Source organism: Pleurodeles waltl, chromosome 1_2 (genome assembly GCF_031143425.1).
Source record: "Pleurodeles waltl isolate 20211129_DDA chromosome 1_2, aPleWal1.hap1.20221129, whole genome shotgun sequence".
NCBI classification, from domain to species: Eukaryota; Metazoa; Chordata; class Amphibia; order Caudata; family Salamandridae; genus Pleurodeles; species Pleurodeles waltl.
The window spans coordinates 1072766911-1072782783 of record NC_090437.1 but is presented as its reverse complement, the minus strand read 5'-3'; positions in this window follow the sequence as shown (position 1 = coordinate 1072782783).

The window sequence follows — 15873 nt, the reverse complement described above, 5'->3', positions numbered from 1 at the left end:
ACAAAGTCAGGTTCAATGAGCTTGTGAGGCCCATCTGTTATGATTGACCACCTTCTGGAAAAGGACTAAAGCCAAAAGCACCCTCCTCTGCTGAAGTCCTCGGGAGACACCCTGTGAGGCTGGCATCAATGCATCAGCAGCAGAACTGCCATGGTCCATGCATACTAGTTCTGCCAACTGCCGGTTAACCTGCTGCTTGTGGAAAGGCCCCATGGGGCACAGCACCAGAAGAAAAAAGTTGAGAGGCAATAGAGGCCTAAGAGCTCAGAAGAGACTGTGCTGAGAGAGGTGGGGAAGCACTGCACCTAAATATAGACTACCCTGCAAGAAACGCTAAAGCCCCCAGGACAGAAGTTAAGAGAGGAGGTTGGTACAGTGACTGGGATCCCACTTTGAAGTGTACCAGTCTAACCTGGATGTAGTGTACAGTATTTTGATTTTTGTTCTAATAAAACTCTTGTCTTTTCCTAAAGAGACAACATGCAACGTATACTCTCCCTCATGGAAAAGACCCGCAAATCAAGAAACAAGTTCACTGCCCACCTGACCAAAGTAACTAACTGAATGAAAGACAACTCTCTCAAACCCAACATCAACAATACAGAACTAGTGACCTATGGCAAGAACATCTCACCATAGCACTCCAATGGAGGCTGGCAAACTTGGACCCACACCCACAATTAAACTCACACCAGTAACCTCAGAATATCAACAGCAAACTGGACTTGACCACACACTCAACGCAATCATTGCATCCTGCTTCCACACCTTGAAGATACAGAGGAAATTCTTCCAATGTCTCTGAAGCAACACTAGCAAAACTGTAACTCACCCCTTAGTCACCAGCATGTTGGGCAATAATAACATCCTCTAGGCTGGTATCACCAAGCAACTTGCTATAAGAGTACAAACCATCCATGACTCAGCAGCCACACTCGTCCTCATCCTCCGACACAAACCCTGTGTCACACCACACCTCAGGACCTAAACTGGCTCCTGATACACGGATGTGCTTAATTCAGACTCCTCACACATACATTCAAGGAACTATACAACTTAGGCTCAGTTACATCTCTTTCCATCAACCTCCCAGACACCTCTGCTCTGCCGGAGTCCTACTTGCACATATTCCATGCTTAAACAAAACCAGATTAGGAGAACAGGCATTCTCTTACATCACTCCTAAAGTATGAAACAACCTCCCTCTTCACATCAGGGCCACCTCCTCTGTTTTTGAATTCAGCAAGAAGCTGAAGACCTGGCAGTACTATTAACCACAACCTACAATAGGCAGGGTTAGGCACACACACCTCCTCAGTGCCAGGATACCCTTGCAGGTGCACTGTACAAATATACAAATACACCTAACATAACAACATAATATAGGGGAGCACTAGGCTGTAAAATCCTCTTACTGGGTTGCTGCGTATGGTTTTGAGTGCTGAGCGCATGTACATTTGGACTAACATCCCTGAGAAACTTGTGACTGCTCGCCATTGCAACCATTGAGAGACAGTGCTGAAGGGATTGGACTTGTCAGTTTACAGAGCCAATCTAGGACCAACCAATGGAAAGTAGTGGCAAAACCCTTCAGCTGTGGCCCAGTAGCCCTGGCCTTTTCTTTGGCCTCCTGAACGAGGTCTCACATTCTTAAAATCAAATATCTAGCACAAGGTAAATTTAGAGCTACTTTGCCCGTTTCAATCTAAATAACATATTAAGAACAAGAAGGTGGATAAAGCGAAAACGGATTATGGGGTGCTCAAGTATTTCAAGTCTGGCGGGTTCTTCAAGGCAGTGACTAGTGTTGTTCTCTAACTTGCAGGTGCTATGATTACTTTTCTGTGTGCTTCCAGAGTGAAGTTTACTTACTGGGTACTGGGAACACAAAACAAACACAAACAAAAGAAGGGTTTGAATGATGAAACAGATGCAGACATTGGTCATGAATAATTCAAGGCAGAAGGCACCAAGCATCTGTTTATTGTAATTAGAGGTGTTCCCATATCTCCAAGTGCACATATCTCCACTTGCTAGCTCTATAACTTTGTATCGCTTTAAGCAAATTAACAGGTGTTAAATTTGTTTTCTCAAAGTACATACATGTGTCGTCGGGGTTCTTTTTCAAACACGCACATTTAATAATCAAAATTAATTGTTTAACTTTTTATGTATAATTTAAAAGTATGGAAAGGAGTACATGACCTCATAACAAAAGGTTTAGCATTCTATTTTAAAAATCATATCTCCATGAGGTATTCTTCCGAATAAAGAGGCACATATTTGTGTTCAATTTGGCCCTTTTAATAGTCTTTGTGTTAATTTAACAATATAATATATTTCTGTTTCTGTTCACTAATGACAGCCTGCGGTTTTTAACAAGTGGCACAGTGGTTTTGTCATTTTTGAGGCCAGGGAACTCTGTAACTTAAAAGTAAGTCTCCTTTTTGTTCGGCTACCAAATATATCATTCTATGCCTGAGTCTCTTTAAACAGTTTGTCAGGGTAAGCCCAGTCACTTGTCTTCTTCTCATTCATGCTCTCATGATGTACAAGCAGCTAAAACTACACTGCCCCATCTGGGACTGTATCATAAGCCGGCTCACTGGCTCAGCATAGAGCCAAGAGTCTGTCTTTATACATCTGAGGTGTCCAAAATTATACATATAACAACATTGTTCTCCAAAGTAATGCATAAACGTTATACAGTCAAAAAGATTGAGCAGAGACTGCCTCTCTCCCTCTCTGACGTGTTCTGTCTGAAGTTCATCCATTAACTCAGACAAATTCCAAGTTAGGTGTGGGAGCTTTAGATTCCTCAGACACACAAAAATAACAGATGCTTAGCTCTGCGCTGAGCTGGTGCAGCTCATTATAATAGAACAACGGAGGGATGTATCAAGATGCATTTTTCTGTGCTGTGTCAGCAGAGAAGTGATTTCTGTGCTTCTTTTTGACACCTGGGGCCATATTACGGAAAAAACCTTAGGGTACAACAGGAATGAGTGCCTGCTTTTTAAGCACTAGGTTACTGCCTGCACAGAAAAACATGGACTGGCTTTGAATGAGCCATTCCATATTTCACTGAATGCTCTGCCCCAGAGCAGCATTCGTTTGTGGCTGCCCTGAGGTGAGTGCTTCATAATGATAGCGTGCATTTTCCCTGTTTGTGCGCAGAACACCTTTTCAAAGGTGAGATGTGGCACGAAGAGGGAAACCGTGCCCTATTTATAATATGAATCCCTAAGTTCATACATGAACTCTATTAATTCTGTACTGCTGCTACGCCTTTTTTCCTTTTGTGACTGGTTTGCACTCACGCTCATGGCGGGCGTGGCGCTTTGAATCGGCTCGCTTATGTCAACTGTTTTACTTTTCGTTTTCAATTTATGTTGCAAGAAAAGTCCAGTTAGGAACTTGCAACGCTAATCCTGTCTTTGCTAAGACAGGAGTCATTTCTATGGGGGTTGGGAGTCGGAAAAAATGGCGCAAATCGGGTTGAGACGAAAAATTTGCCTCAGCCTGACTTGCCCCATTTTTTGGCGCCCAAGCTCCATATCCCCCTACGCCGGCGCTGCCTGGTGTACGTCGTTTTTTTCCCCGCACACCAGGCAGCGCCGGCGGCTAACGCCGGCTAACATCATTGATTAAATACGGCGCCCCCATGGTGCTTCAGAATGGCGCTAGCCTCGCAAATTTTTTTTACGCAAAACTGCGTTAGCGCAGTTTTGCGTCAAAAAGTATAAATATGGGCCCCAGTGTTTTGGGGGAGTAGCTTTTTGCTAGCCTTCCTGGAGCTCAAACATGTCCTGTGTATTACCCCTGCTCTAGGAATACCAAATGACAAGAAAGTTTTTTTTTTACTTGATCAAGAAATAAAAAGATGTGCATCCTTCATCCTCCCGCAAACAGATGGGGGCAAAGCAACCCACTGGTTAGTGATACCTCTCACTGTGTGATCATATTATGGCATATTGGGAGTTAACTGTGTACTGCCAGAGACACAATCAAGGTGGACACTTGAGGCGATGGGAGTATCTTGTGCAGCAATGGCGCACCAATGCTGTTATCCGGCGGTCAGCTATACGGGGAAACATATATTTTCCTCAACCTGCACCCCTTCCGCCTCCATTAGCCTTTGTCTGGCCATTCCTGCCTGCTGCTATTTCAACTCACCAACCCAGTGCACACCACTGGGACATCCACTCCTAAGCCTGCATTTGCTCCTCCTACCTGGCAAAGTAGTGAGGGAAGGCTGATGTGCAGTAGGAGCAGTGAGCAGATGCTGAGAGAGTGACAAAGAGGGAAGGAAGGACAAGTATCAATCAGCAGGGGTGATAGGAGCCCCTACAGCACTTGAAGCAGGCTGGTGCTGCCTAGTGACAGAAGACAAGGAGTCAATGTGACAAACACGACAAAATAGGAGACAAGGAGATAAAGAGAGGGAGTTGTCCTGATAAGAGCTAGGCACTAGCAGTGCATCCTCCCCACAACTGGAAGTGGCTACCAGTAGGCTGGTACAGCTTGCTAGTGTAGGTGGTGGCTTGCCATTTGAGAAGCCACCCTAGTCACTACAGCCACCCCATTTACAAAGGGGATAAAGGGGGCATAAGTAATATAAAGTTAAAGTGGTTCCAGTGATTCACTGTCAGGTGAGCAAAATTAAAACCTAGCCCTATATTAAAGGCACACATTAAAAGAGCTGTATATGCTCCAACTCCCCTGCCAGCCTTCAACACGCTCAAGACAGTTTAAATTACACAGCTCTCCTGCCGTCCACTCTCTGGTCTGATAGGCTCTACAGGCCAGGCTTTGTGCCAGGTGGCGGGTGTGCAGATCATTTTTTTATCTGTATAATTGTAAAGGAAAACCAAATTGTCTAATTGAGAATGCACACAAGAAGTTCATTGCTTTTAAAATTGTGTTCAACTAGGAGCAAGGCTAACTCTGGAAAAAGAAAACTGGGGGCTGTCCCCTTACAAGCACCACAGCTCTCCTTTTCCCACAAAATTGCCCTCTATCTTGTCCATGGATTCCATGGATCAGCAAACAACCAACAGCAAGGGAATCAGAAAGTATTACATGAAAAAAATGTGCTACTGCTGGTGAATGGGTGAACTAGTTCACACCCAGGATCCCCAAATTTAGAAGGGCCATTGCCATAAACCCACCATTGTTAGCACAATACCTATGGTTCCAATGAGTGGGCTTGCATGGATGAGGACAAAAAAGTTGGACCTAATAAAAGGGTGCAACAGGAAGTGGAAAACACATATGACAATGTTGAACAAAGGTTACAAAATGAGGCCCAAGGGGAAAACGAACCCACTGATTGAACTGACCAGCGTGTATGATACTAAGGAATTCCAATGCCTAGACCCCATGTTTGAGGAGCAGCCAGTTAAACCTTTGTGGCCCCTTTCCCCAGAAATTAAAATAGTGGCCATTCAAGCTTCTCATAGTACAACAAAAACCATAGATTTAGCAACAGTGGGGTTTTATGAACAGGATGAATACTCAGTTGACCTCAATGTTAATTGTGATAGAACTGCCAGCACCAGTATGTGTGTGTCCCTTCTTACTCCCCAAACGGCCGCTGTCCATAAGGGAGGGGAACTGCATTGCCTGGTAATGCTAATGAAAACGAAGATCTTCATGGAAAGTTAGAGGTTCAATATAGTCAGTATGAGGATATCCTTATTTTGAACCCAGTTGAGAATCTAAATCAACAACAACCACAGGCACATCTAATATGTTTGTCACAAGAGTCATTGGGCATAGGTGGACACCATGGCAACACCTCTGTCTACAATCTGATAGTCAAGACTGCCAAAAGTGTAAAAAGCTCATCACCAAATATAAGCTGGGAAAGCCCAAGCAAAAAAGCAACACGAGTTAGATTCCCAGCTTAATTATAGACCGAACGCCGGTAGGAATGTATTGGGCTGGTGGGAGGCAATCGATAAAACATTACCAACTATCTGTCCAGCTGTCATAATGTATGTGGATGAGTTAGAGTCTCAAATAAATATTCTACAATCATTGGCAACCTAAGTTAGGAACATTGACACAGACTGAACAATTGAAACACTCTGATCATTACAGCCCAGCAGTCCGCTGACAACCAGTCAGATCCATGTTATTGTGCTCATATATTACAGAAGATATATGTCCTGCCAGGTACAATGTCAGAACTGCTCTAAGAGTGTAAATCCAAAGTCCCAATACCCAGTCCAAGAGAGAACACTGGGGAACCCATCCCCCACAGCAGGGAAACTCCTTCACCAAGTATCAAATGATCTCCTGATCCTAGCCTCTCGGAAGAACCTGCAGCATCACCAAGTATTCTTGGTCAACAACAAAATGCAGCCCTGAATGACCAGGTTAGGGCCCTCCAAATTCAAACTTAAAGAGTGCGGAGTTAACAACTAACAACTTTTCAAGGTAAAATAAAAAACAAAGCCATCAAACTAAAGCTACACAGAAGGTATAGTCCATATTTGAGGACTGTGTTCCTGTGAGAAAGAATACAACACTTAGTCAAACAAATAGCAATATTAATAACTAAGAAAACATCCCATTCAACCTGTATTTATTCTATTTCAATACTCATTCGATTTGGTCTGACCAATGACTGATAGCTACCAATCAAAATAGTTATAAATACATTTTTCTTTTATTTATTAACATTTACAATTGCAAAACAGTATTTGTTTACTTGAGTCATATATTTGAACTTCGTATCATAGAAGCATAAAATATTGCAATATAACATAGCATTCAATCAATCAATCAATCAATACATTTATAGAGCGCGCTACTCACCTGAGAGGGTCTCAAGGCGCTGGAGAGGGGGGGTTACTGCTGCTCGAAAAGCCATGTCTTGAGGAGCTTCCTGAAGGCGAGATGGTCCTGGGTAGTTCTTAGGTGTGCGGGGAGGGAGTTCCATGCTTTGGCTGCCAGGTAGGTGAATGATCTTCCTCCGGCGGTGGTTCTGCGGATGCGTGGGATGGTGGCGAGGGCGAGGCTGGCTGAGCGGAGCTGACGGGTGGGCGTGTAAAATGAGAGGCGCCTGTTGAGGTATTCGGGCCCATGTTGTGGAGTGCTTTGTGTGCGTGGCTGAGGAGCCTGAAGGTGATCCTCTTGTTGACGGGGAGCCAGTTCAGGTGTTTCAGGTGGGCGGATATGTGGCTGTGGCGAGGGATGTCGAGGATGAGGCGTGCGGAGGCGTTCTGTATGCGTTGTAGATGTTTCTGAAGCTTTGCGGTGGTACCTGCGTATAGGGTGTTTCCGTAGTCCAGTCGGCTTGTGACGAGGGCATGGTTAACTGTCTTTCTGGTTTCGGCAGGGATCCATCGGAAGATTTTTCGGAGCATGCGTAGGGTGTTGAAGCATGATGACGAGACGGCATTGACCTGCTTGGTCATTGTGAGGAAGGGGTCCAGGATGAATCTGAGGTTGCGTGCGTGATCTGAGGGGGTTCGTGCGGTGCCCAGAGCAGTGGGCCACAAGGAGTCATCCCAGGCGGAAGGGGATTGTCCGAGGATGAGGACCTCCATCTTGTGTGAGTTCAGTTTTAGGCGGCTGAGCCTCATCCATTCCGCGATGTCTTTCATTCCTTCCTGTAGGTTGGTTTTGGCGGTGGTAGGGTCTTTGGTGAGGGAGAGTATCAGCTGGGTGTCGTCGGCGTAGGAGATGATGATGATGTTATGTTTGCGTGCGACGGCGGCGAGGGGGCTCATGTAAATATTGAAGAGGGTTGGGCTGAGCGAGGATCGCTGGGGTATGCCACAGATGATCTCGGTGGGTTCCGAGCAGAAGGGAGGGAGGTGGACTCTCCGGGTTCTGTCGGAGAGGAACGAGAAGATCCAGTCTAGGGCCTGTCCTAGGATTCCAGTGGTGCGGAGGTGGGTTATTAGGGTGCGATGGCACACGGTGTCGAAGGCAGCCAAGAGGTCCAGGAGGATGAGGGCGGTTGTTTCTCTGTTGTCCATCAGGGTTCTGATGTCGTCAGTGACTGCGATGAGGGCGGTTTCTGTGCTGTGGTTGGCCCGAAATCCAGATTGGGAAGGGTCGAGCGAGTTGTTCGCCTCAAGAAAAGCGGTCAGCTGCTTATTGAAGGTCTTCTCTATGACCTTGGCCGGGAAGGGGAGAAGAGAGATGGGGTGGAAGTTCTTCAGGTCATTGGGGTCAGCCGTGGGTTTTTTCAGGAGGGCGTGGACTTCCGCGTGTTTCCAGCTCTCGGGGAAGGTGGCTGATGCGAACGAGCTGTTGATGATGTTCTGGAGATGGGAGGCGATGACGGAGTCGGCTTTGTTGAAGATGTGATGGGGGCAAGAGTCCGAGGGGGAGCCGGAGTGGATGGTATTCATGATGCTTCTGGTCTCTTCTGAGCTGATAGGGGTCCAGGAGTTGAGTGTAGTGGTGGGGGCTGCTGGTTCGGTGGTGGGGGGCGGGGTCTGGGGTCCGAAGCTGTCGTGTAGGTCTGCGATCTTTCAGTGGGAGAACGTAGCGAGGGAGTTGCAGAGTTCTTGTGAGGGTGTGATGTCATTGGAGCTGGCGTTGGGGTTGGAGAGCTCTTTGACGATGTTGAAGAGTTCCTTGCTGTTGTGGGTGTTGTTGTCTAGTCGCTCTTTGAATGATGTCCTTTTGGTGGAGCGGATCAGCTGGTGGTGTTCACGGATGGCGATCTTGAGGGCTGTCATGTTTTCTGTGGTGCATTCCCTGCGCCAGGTTTTTTTGAGGGTACAGCAGGATTTCTTAGATTCTTTGAGAGTGTCCTTGAACCATGGGGGTTTCCTGATGCTGGTCCCGCTTGGGTGGCTTTTAAGTGGTGCGAGGTTTTCGGCACAGTTGGTGATCCACTGTGTGAGGCTGTGGGCTGCGTTGTTGGCGTCAGTGATGATGGCTGGTGGGTTTTGGTTCTGTGTTGAGAGGAGCTGCTCTGTGGAGATTTTGCTTCAGCGTCTGCAGGGGATTTGTTGTGTGCAATGGTGGTGAGTCTCCCGTTTTAAGGTGAAGTGGACGCATCTGTGGTTGGTCCAGTGTAGTTCGGAGGAGTGGCTGAATGAGATGTGGTTGCTGACGGAGAAGATGGGGTCGAGTGTGTGGCCAGCGATGTGGGTGGGGTGCTGTGGTTCTAAAAATTCTGGACCCATGTAATTTACTTTGCCACAGCAGTACGATTTTAGTATCAAAAGACCGATAATGACTAGTACACTAAGCATGAGCATTTTCGCTCAATTCCAGCAGCGTTTTCACCTCGAAATCGCCATTTTCGTCCTGCACTCGTGGCTCCCATTTTATACACAGCAGCCATTTTTAAAAGTTGCCCTCACATAGGCTTATAATACAGTCAGATTTGATTCCAAGGACACGTACACCTTGATTGACTTTTCTCTGACCTGGGCAAGCTGGAACCATTGCCTCAGGCCAAACCTGTTTGGTCAGTCCCTCTCCCAGTGGCCGAATCAGATAGCATCAAGGCACACCAGGCCATAAAACCCTTATTATCGCTCACACACCCTGCCGAACTTGCTCACACCTGCACCTGCTCTTTTCTTCTTCTTACTTTACGAGGGGGAGGTGCCCGTTTTTATTAGGGGTCCACACTTATCTGATGTAAAATACTAGGCCTTGCCGGGTAATTTATTATGGGTTGGATGACATGAAATATGAGGTTTCATCATGACACTGTTTTTTCCTTTGTAGTGAAAACATGTGAATGACCAACCAAAATGTCAAGAATGTTTGCCTGAAGCTTAAAAAACTGTATATAAGGAAACCTGACTTTGCATTGAAACACAGTCTCCTGAGAACATACAAATCATGCTGTTGTACTTCTAGGACACTTGTCAATTGGTTGCAGCCAATAAATTCGATCTTTGACTTCACCTAGAAGACTCTGAGTTTCTGTAGTCTGAATCAGGAAAGTACCCGAGGTCTTTGGGTGTACCCTGGCACCGCTGGGTTACCGGATCAGTACCGGTTCTGAAAAACCCAGTACCTCAGTGCTCACCAGTTGCTTGAGTCCGAGGTTCGCGAGGTTGTCGAGCAGGGTGGTGGTGTTGTTGTCGTTGTTTTTCTCCAGGTGGAAGTTCAGGTCCCCAAGGAGGATGTATTCTGGTGAGGCTAGGGCGTGCGGGCTGATGAAGTCTGTGATGGTTTCGCTGAATTGGGTGCGTGGGCCCGGGGGTCTGAAGACAAGTGTTCCTCTGAGGGTGGTTTTGGGGTCGGTGTGGATCAGGGGTTCTGGCGCTGGGCGTGGTCCAGGCGCTGACGGGTGCAGATGGGCTTGCCTTTGGCATGCCTTCGGCGCGCCAGCTGCGCGCATCCGCTGCACGGCCGCCATAAGAAGGAAGGGGGGAGGAGGGGGTCAGCTGGGAGGTGGGAGGGAAGGAGAGCAAATGGGAGCAGGGGGGGCAGGGCCGCAAGGGTGGCAGCGGCGGGAAAGAGGCGCTAAGGAATGGAGGGGAAAAAACAAAGACAGGAACATCAGAAAAACTTCAGAAAAACTATGACAGGAGCGTCAGAGGAGGAGAAGAAAAGAAAGACAGGAGCGTCAGAGGAGGAGAAGAAAACAAGGACAGGAAAGTCAGAGGAGGAAAAGAAAAGAAAGACAGGAGCGTCAGAGGAGGAAATAATAATGCTAGAACAACCTGGCAGGGGCCTGGGCAGGCGGAGCTGCAGCGGCGGGGAAGTGACCTACCCGAGGGTCAAGGGTCACTGTCTCTGCAGCGCAGCGGGCGCCATAAGAAGGAAGGGGGGAGGAGGGGTCAGCTGGGAGGCTGGAGGCGGGAGGGAAGGAGAGCAAATGGGAGCAGGGGGGGCGGGGCCGCAAGTGTGGCAGTGGCAGGAAAGAGGCGCTAAGGAATGGAGGGGAGAAAACTAAGAAAGGAACGTCAGAAAAATGTCAGAAAAACAAAGACAGGAGCGTCAGAGGAGGAGAAGAAAAGAAAGACAGGAGCGTCAGAAGAGGAGAAGAAAACAAGGACAGGAACGTCAGAGGAGGAAAAGAAAAGAAAGACAGGAGCGTCAGAGGAGGAAATAATAATGCTAGAACAACCTGGCAGGGGCCTGGGCAGGCGGAGCTGCAACGGCGGGGAAGCGACCTATCCGACATAATAAAAATATATAGCTCTCCAACTCCATTCCCAAACACTATATCACCTGCCTTTATAACCTCATGCACACATACTACCACACACTCTCCAGTCCCAGTCACAACTAGCATACACCAGAATACAATGGGAAAAGATCTTCTTCTTAACACCTGTTGTATTGTTGTGAACTGCGGACACACATTAAAATTGTCGATACACGTTTCAGTGGACTAAAAGGATTCCAAAACCACTGTCATCAGGACCAAATGTTAGTAGAAATCTACTGAGGTAGATTAAAATGGAGGAGTGTTTATCTAAGAAATACATGATAATAGTGAGAACTTCCTACATAAAGCAATACTTTAAGATAACAATTTCTTCCATTGTGTGAGCCAATTGCTTTAGTGTCATAACACCTCTTCCACCAAAAACAGGCAACTTCATGTAGAACTTAATATTTGATAAGAAGTACGGTCTTTTCCTCCAACAGTGCAGGATGTGAAATTGTGAGCTAATTTTGGGAATTCATATCATCGACAATATAAGTGAGGAGCTATTGACGACACACAAAATTGAACATCACTCAGTAAATCCTGAAGATTGGCAGAAAACATTTTCCAATTTGACAACAACCCTGGGCCCAATGTTCTCTCTACCAGCACATAGAAAGCTGCAAAAGATAAATGGACTGGTTTGTAAAGTCCCCTGTTTACGAACTGTATCATGACATATTTTCACACCCAAACACAAAATCAACCAGCCGACATCAGGCTAATTGCATTTCTTGATGTAGACAGCAAGTGATTTGTGAAAGCCTTAAACAAGGATTTAAAAGAATGGGCCTTTTCAGGGGCTTTAATTTCTATCACACAATCATGTTTTAGACACTGCCATGGCACCAAAGATATCCTGATCATTCTCTCATCTCTGATTGAATCTGTGTCCCAAAAATTCCCCTCCCTTCCACACAGCACTTATCAACTACTCCACTGCATTGGATAAAGTTTATAGATCAAGGCTCTGGTGGACGCGCCACAACTGGGTTATTCTGGCAAAACTGTTAAGAGCTATAATGAGCCTATATGAGAAGACCTGGATGAGAGTTAAAGTGTCTACAAATAGAGTCACATACCAAAAGATCTTGACCACCACACGGATAAAGCAGGGGTGCATTCTCACCCCTATGCTATTTAATCTTTATTTGTCAGACATAACTAGTGGTCTTGCCAAAGTGAGAGCTTTTCTACCTAAGCGTGCAGGAACTCACATCTAGTCCTTACAGTATGCTGATGACATGATTACATTTGATCATGCAGAAGTGGGTCTGCAATGAGCCCTGGATGCTTGTCATTTTACTAAAAGGAAAATAATCGATTGATTAATTTACCAAATATTAAGATCATGGTCTGTTGGTCCAGAGTTATCAATAAAGTCAAGTGTTTTATGGATCAAGTAAAACTAAAGCTACTATGAAGTATCTGGGTATGCATTTCAACTAGTGTGGCTCACACCAAGCCCACCTCTCAGTTGTGAAAGAAAATCAACTTCAATGATTATCTGTTTTCAAAAACTGCTAAAAAATGAGAGGTCCTGATCTTTTTGGAATTTGCCATGTCAATGACCATAAGTCCTTGCCAACTTTGACCTATGTTTAATTGATATTCAAGGACCGCCTAGCTATTTGGTTACTAATGATGACTATTTCAGCTGCCTGATGCCACTCCTTCTTCTCAAATATGACTTGAATTTGGCCTCTGTAATCAATCTATCATGATCAAGTCAAGGTTCCTGGATACTATCCCAAGCTCAATGGAGAGCGTTCTCGATCACTGAAGGAATAAAAAGTTTCAGTAGGAGGCCTACATTAAAGATGTGATAGATTGCTTGGGACTCTTCTGGATCAAGATTTGCTGCTGAAGCTGTGCTCTAAAATACTTCCCAATAATGCCTAAGTGAACTCTGGCGAGGAAGATAGTCTTGAATTCACACTATAGGCACACGTGGACTTGTGTGCAACTTTTTACACGAATATTAGGAAGGCGAGTTATCTCTCCAGCTCTAAAGGCTTAGCTCATAAAAATTATCTGAGATTGAGATGTGGACTAATTGCATTAAAACATAAAAATAACGTAATTTGAAAGGATCTGCCTCCCTTAATTTCAGACTCTTGGGCTTATTTACAAGCCCTTTGGCGCAGCAGGTGACCTTACTGTGCTGCCCCGGCCACAAGGAAGGGTCAGAAATTCACCATATATACAAGATACAACACATTTCTTTCCTCTCCCTCTGCGCTGGTGCACAATGGGCTGCTTTGCACTGATGCAGGCACTCCTGCACCATGGTGCAAGGATGCCTGTGTCGCAGACAGGATTGTTTTTGTGCAAGAAGGCACACCTTCCTGCACAAAAACAATAAATGGAGGCTTGTTGCACCACCCCTGTGAGGCATAAGATTTTGATGCATTGTCAGATTCTTGTAAATCTGGGAAAGCAGTATCAGAAAATCCACTTAAATGCCCATAGAAAGCCTCCCTGATGCATTGTAAGGCAACGCAGTAACTTGCGCTGCGTTGCCTTACACAATATCTACAAGGCCATGAGAAGCCACGCAAAGTGGGATTGCTTGGCCTTGTAGATGTGGGCCTGCATTATGCGCCACCGGTGTGTGACAAAAAGTGATGATCTGGTGGCACACAGGGCTTGTAAATAAGCTCTTGTGTGATTACAAACAAAGTCTCTGCTCCATGTTCTGTGCTTTTGTAGCAGCTGAAAGGGCCTAAGATGTTTCTGGCTAAAACTAGTATTTCTTCACCTAGGTATTAGGTAATGTAAACAGCAATAATAATGTGCCTGTGTTCAGACAACGCACATATCTCAGTGAGATTTTTAAAGTTCCTTAAGTAAGCCCATAAATGGATGAATCTGAACGCATTCTCTGGATAAGTTGTAATCTTTTTGTAATCTGTTTTTTCCTATAACATGTTAAGAATAGTTGAGACCCAAAACACGTTACTAAGCTGTTTTAAGTTGTGTTGCCTATTACCTAGCATTCTAATAATAACTGCACCTTAGCTGGGCATGAATATAAACTAGCCCTTATGACTGATTAGTGTATGAAGGGCTTTACTTGCCTTCTAACAAGAGTATGTTCATGGACACAATTGTGCATATGGGGCATCTGCATTTCTTCTAAGAGCTGTGTTAATATTCAAATGCACAGAGCACTTTACCAAACTATTTTAAGTCTTGTTGTCGAGTAATTAGGTTTTTAGTAACAAATGCAGCTTAGTAGAAGATTATTCCTAACCATGTTTTCAAAGGATTGTTTAGTGTAGGTTAAAGAACTATGGCTCAGATGTATCAACCCATTTTGCATTCGCAAATGGGGAGAATTGGCAAATTTGGCCATTTGCGAACGCATAATAGCCTTTCCAGATGTATGAAAGACATAGGCAGTACAATTTCAGGGAATCACAATTTTTTGCAATTCTGAATAATTGTGACTCCAAAAAGGGAATTGCAATTTGCGATTTCCTAAACAGGAAATCACAAATCGGGATTTCCTATTTGTGATTCACTAAGCGAATGTAACAAGCATTTCCTAACAGCAAAATGGGCATTTAGGAAATGCTATTACCACTGTTAAAAATGGGGTTTCTGGTTGGCTAGAGTAGGCACTTAGGCTAGACAGAACCCACCACTCTAGTCAGGGTGAGGGAGTTACACACCCAAGATAACCCCTGCTCACCCAATTGGTAGTTTGGCATGAGCAGTCAGGCTTATCCCAGAAGTCATGTGTAAGTTGGTTTGCACAATACACGCAACACATGTGACGCAATAAATACACCACAAAGGAAACACAACACTGAGTTATATAAAAAAAGACTGCATTGCATAAAACATCATTAGACTGTCACTAATACCCTGCTACACAAGAAGTTGTCAGAACATCACACAGTTACTAGCACTCAGCAAAGCAAGCAGTATTCATATAAAACATATAGGTTACTGGTTATTCTGCAACACAAGCAGCAGTCAGGTTGCCATCACTATCATCAATGCACATGTCATAATAAACATATTACTAGATATGAAAAACACCATCAGAAATGCACCTGCGCTTATATTGCACATGGGGCAGTAAACCCCAGACTCACACATGAAGGGCAGGAGCTCCTGTGCTTGAACTAGAGGAAATTTGGTATTTTGATGAACACTCTGTCCATCAAGGAGCTCACGTGCTCCTATTGCCAGGAATGTGATTGGACGGGCTCAGCAGCGAAGGGGCCTCGATTGAGGGATCCTCCCCACCCTGCCCTACTAGCATGGAACCAGCCCCAGGTTTTGGATAATGACATCAGATTCTACTCAGAGGCCTCCGATGAGGTCTCTCCACGTGAAGCAGGAACCACTTCTCTGGCGGCACCGAGTACTCCCCCAAACCGGTGCAGAAACAAAAAGGGGGTAGGGGCAGCGCACCAGAACACTGCCACCCATTTCCAGGCATCCAGAGCCCTTCTGGGCTCCAAACCTGTAACGCAACATTCCCGCCAGGCCCTTCCGGGGGTCCTGGGCCCCAGCGCCTCATTTCTGGGCCAGCATGGGGGCCCGGGTCTTCCTCTGCCTATTGCAAACACCGACAAGCGCCCAGCAGCTTCCTCACCTCCTGGCGATGCGTTCAGTGTGCGGTCTGGGCTGCGGCGGTCATTGAACCATAAGAGGTGCCTGCGTGTGCCCCATTTGCACAAGATAGAGTGCACTCATCTGCGCTG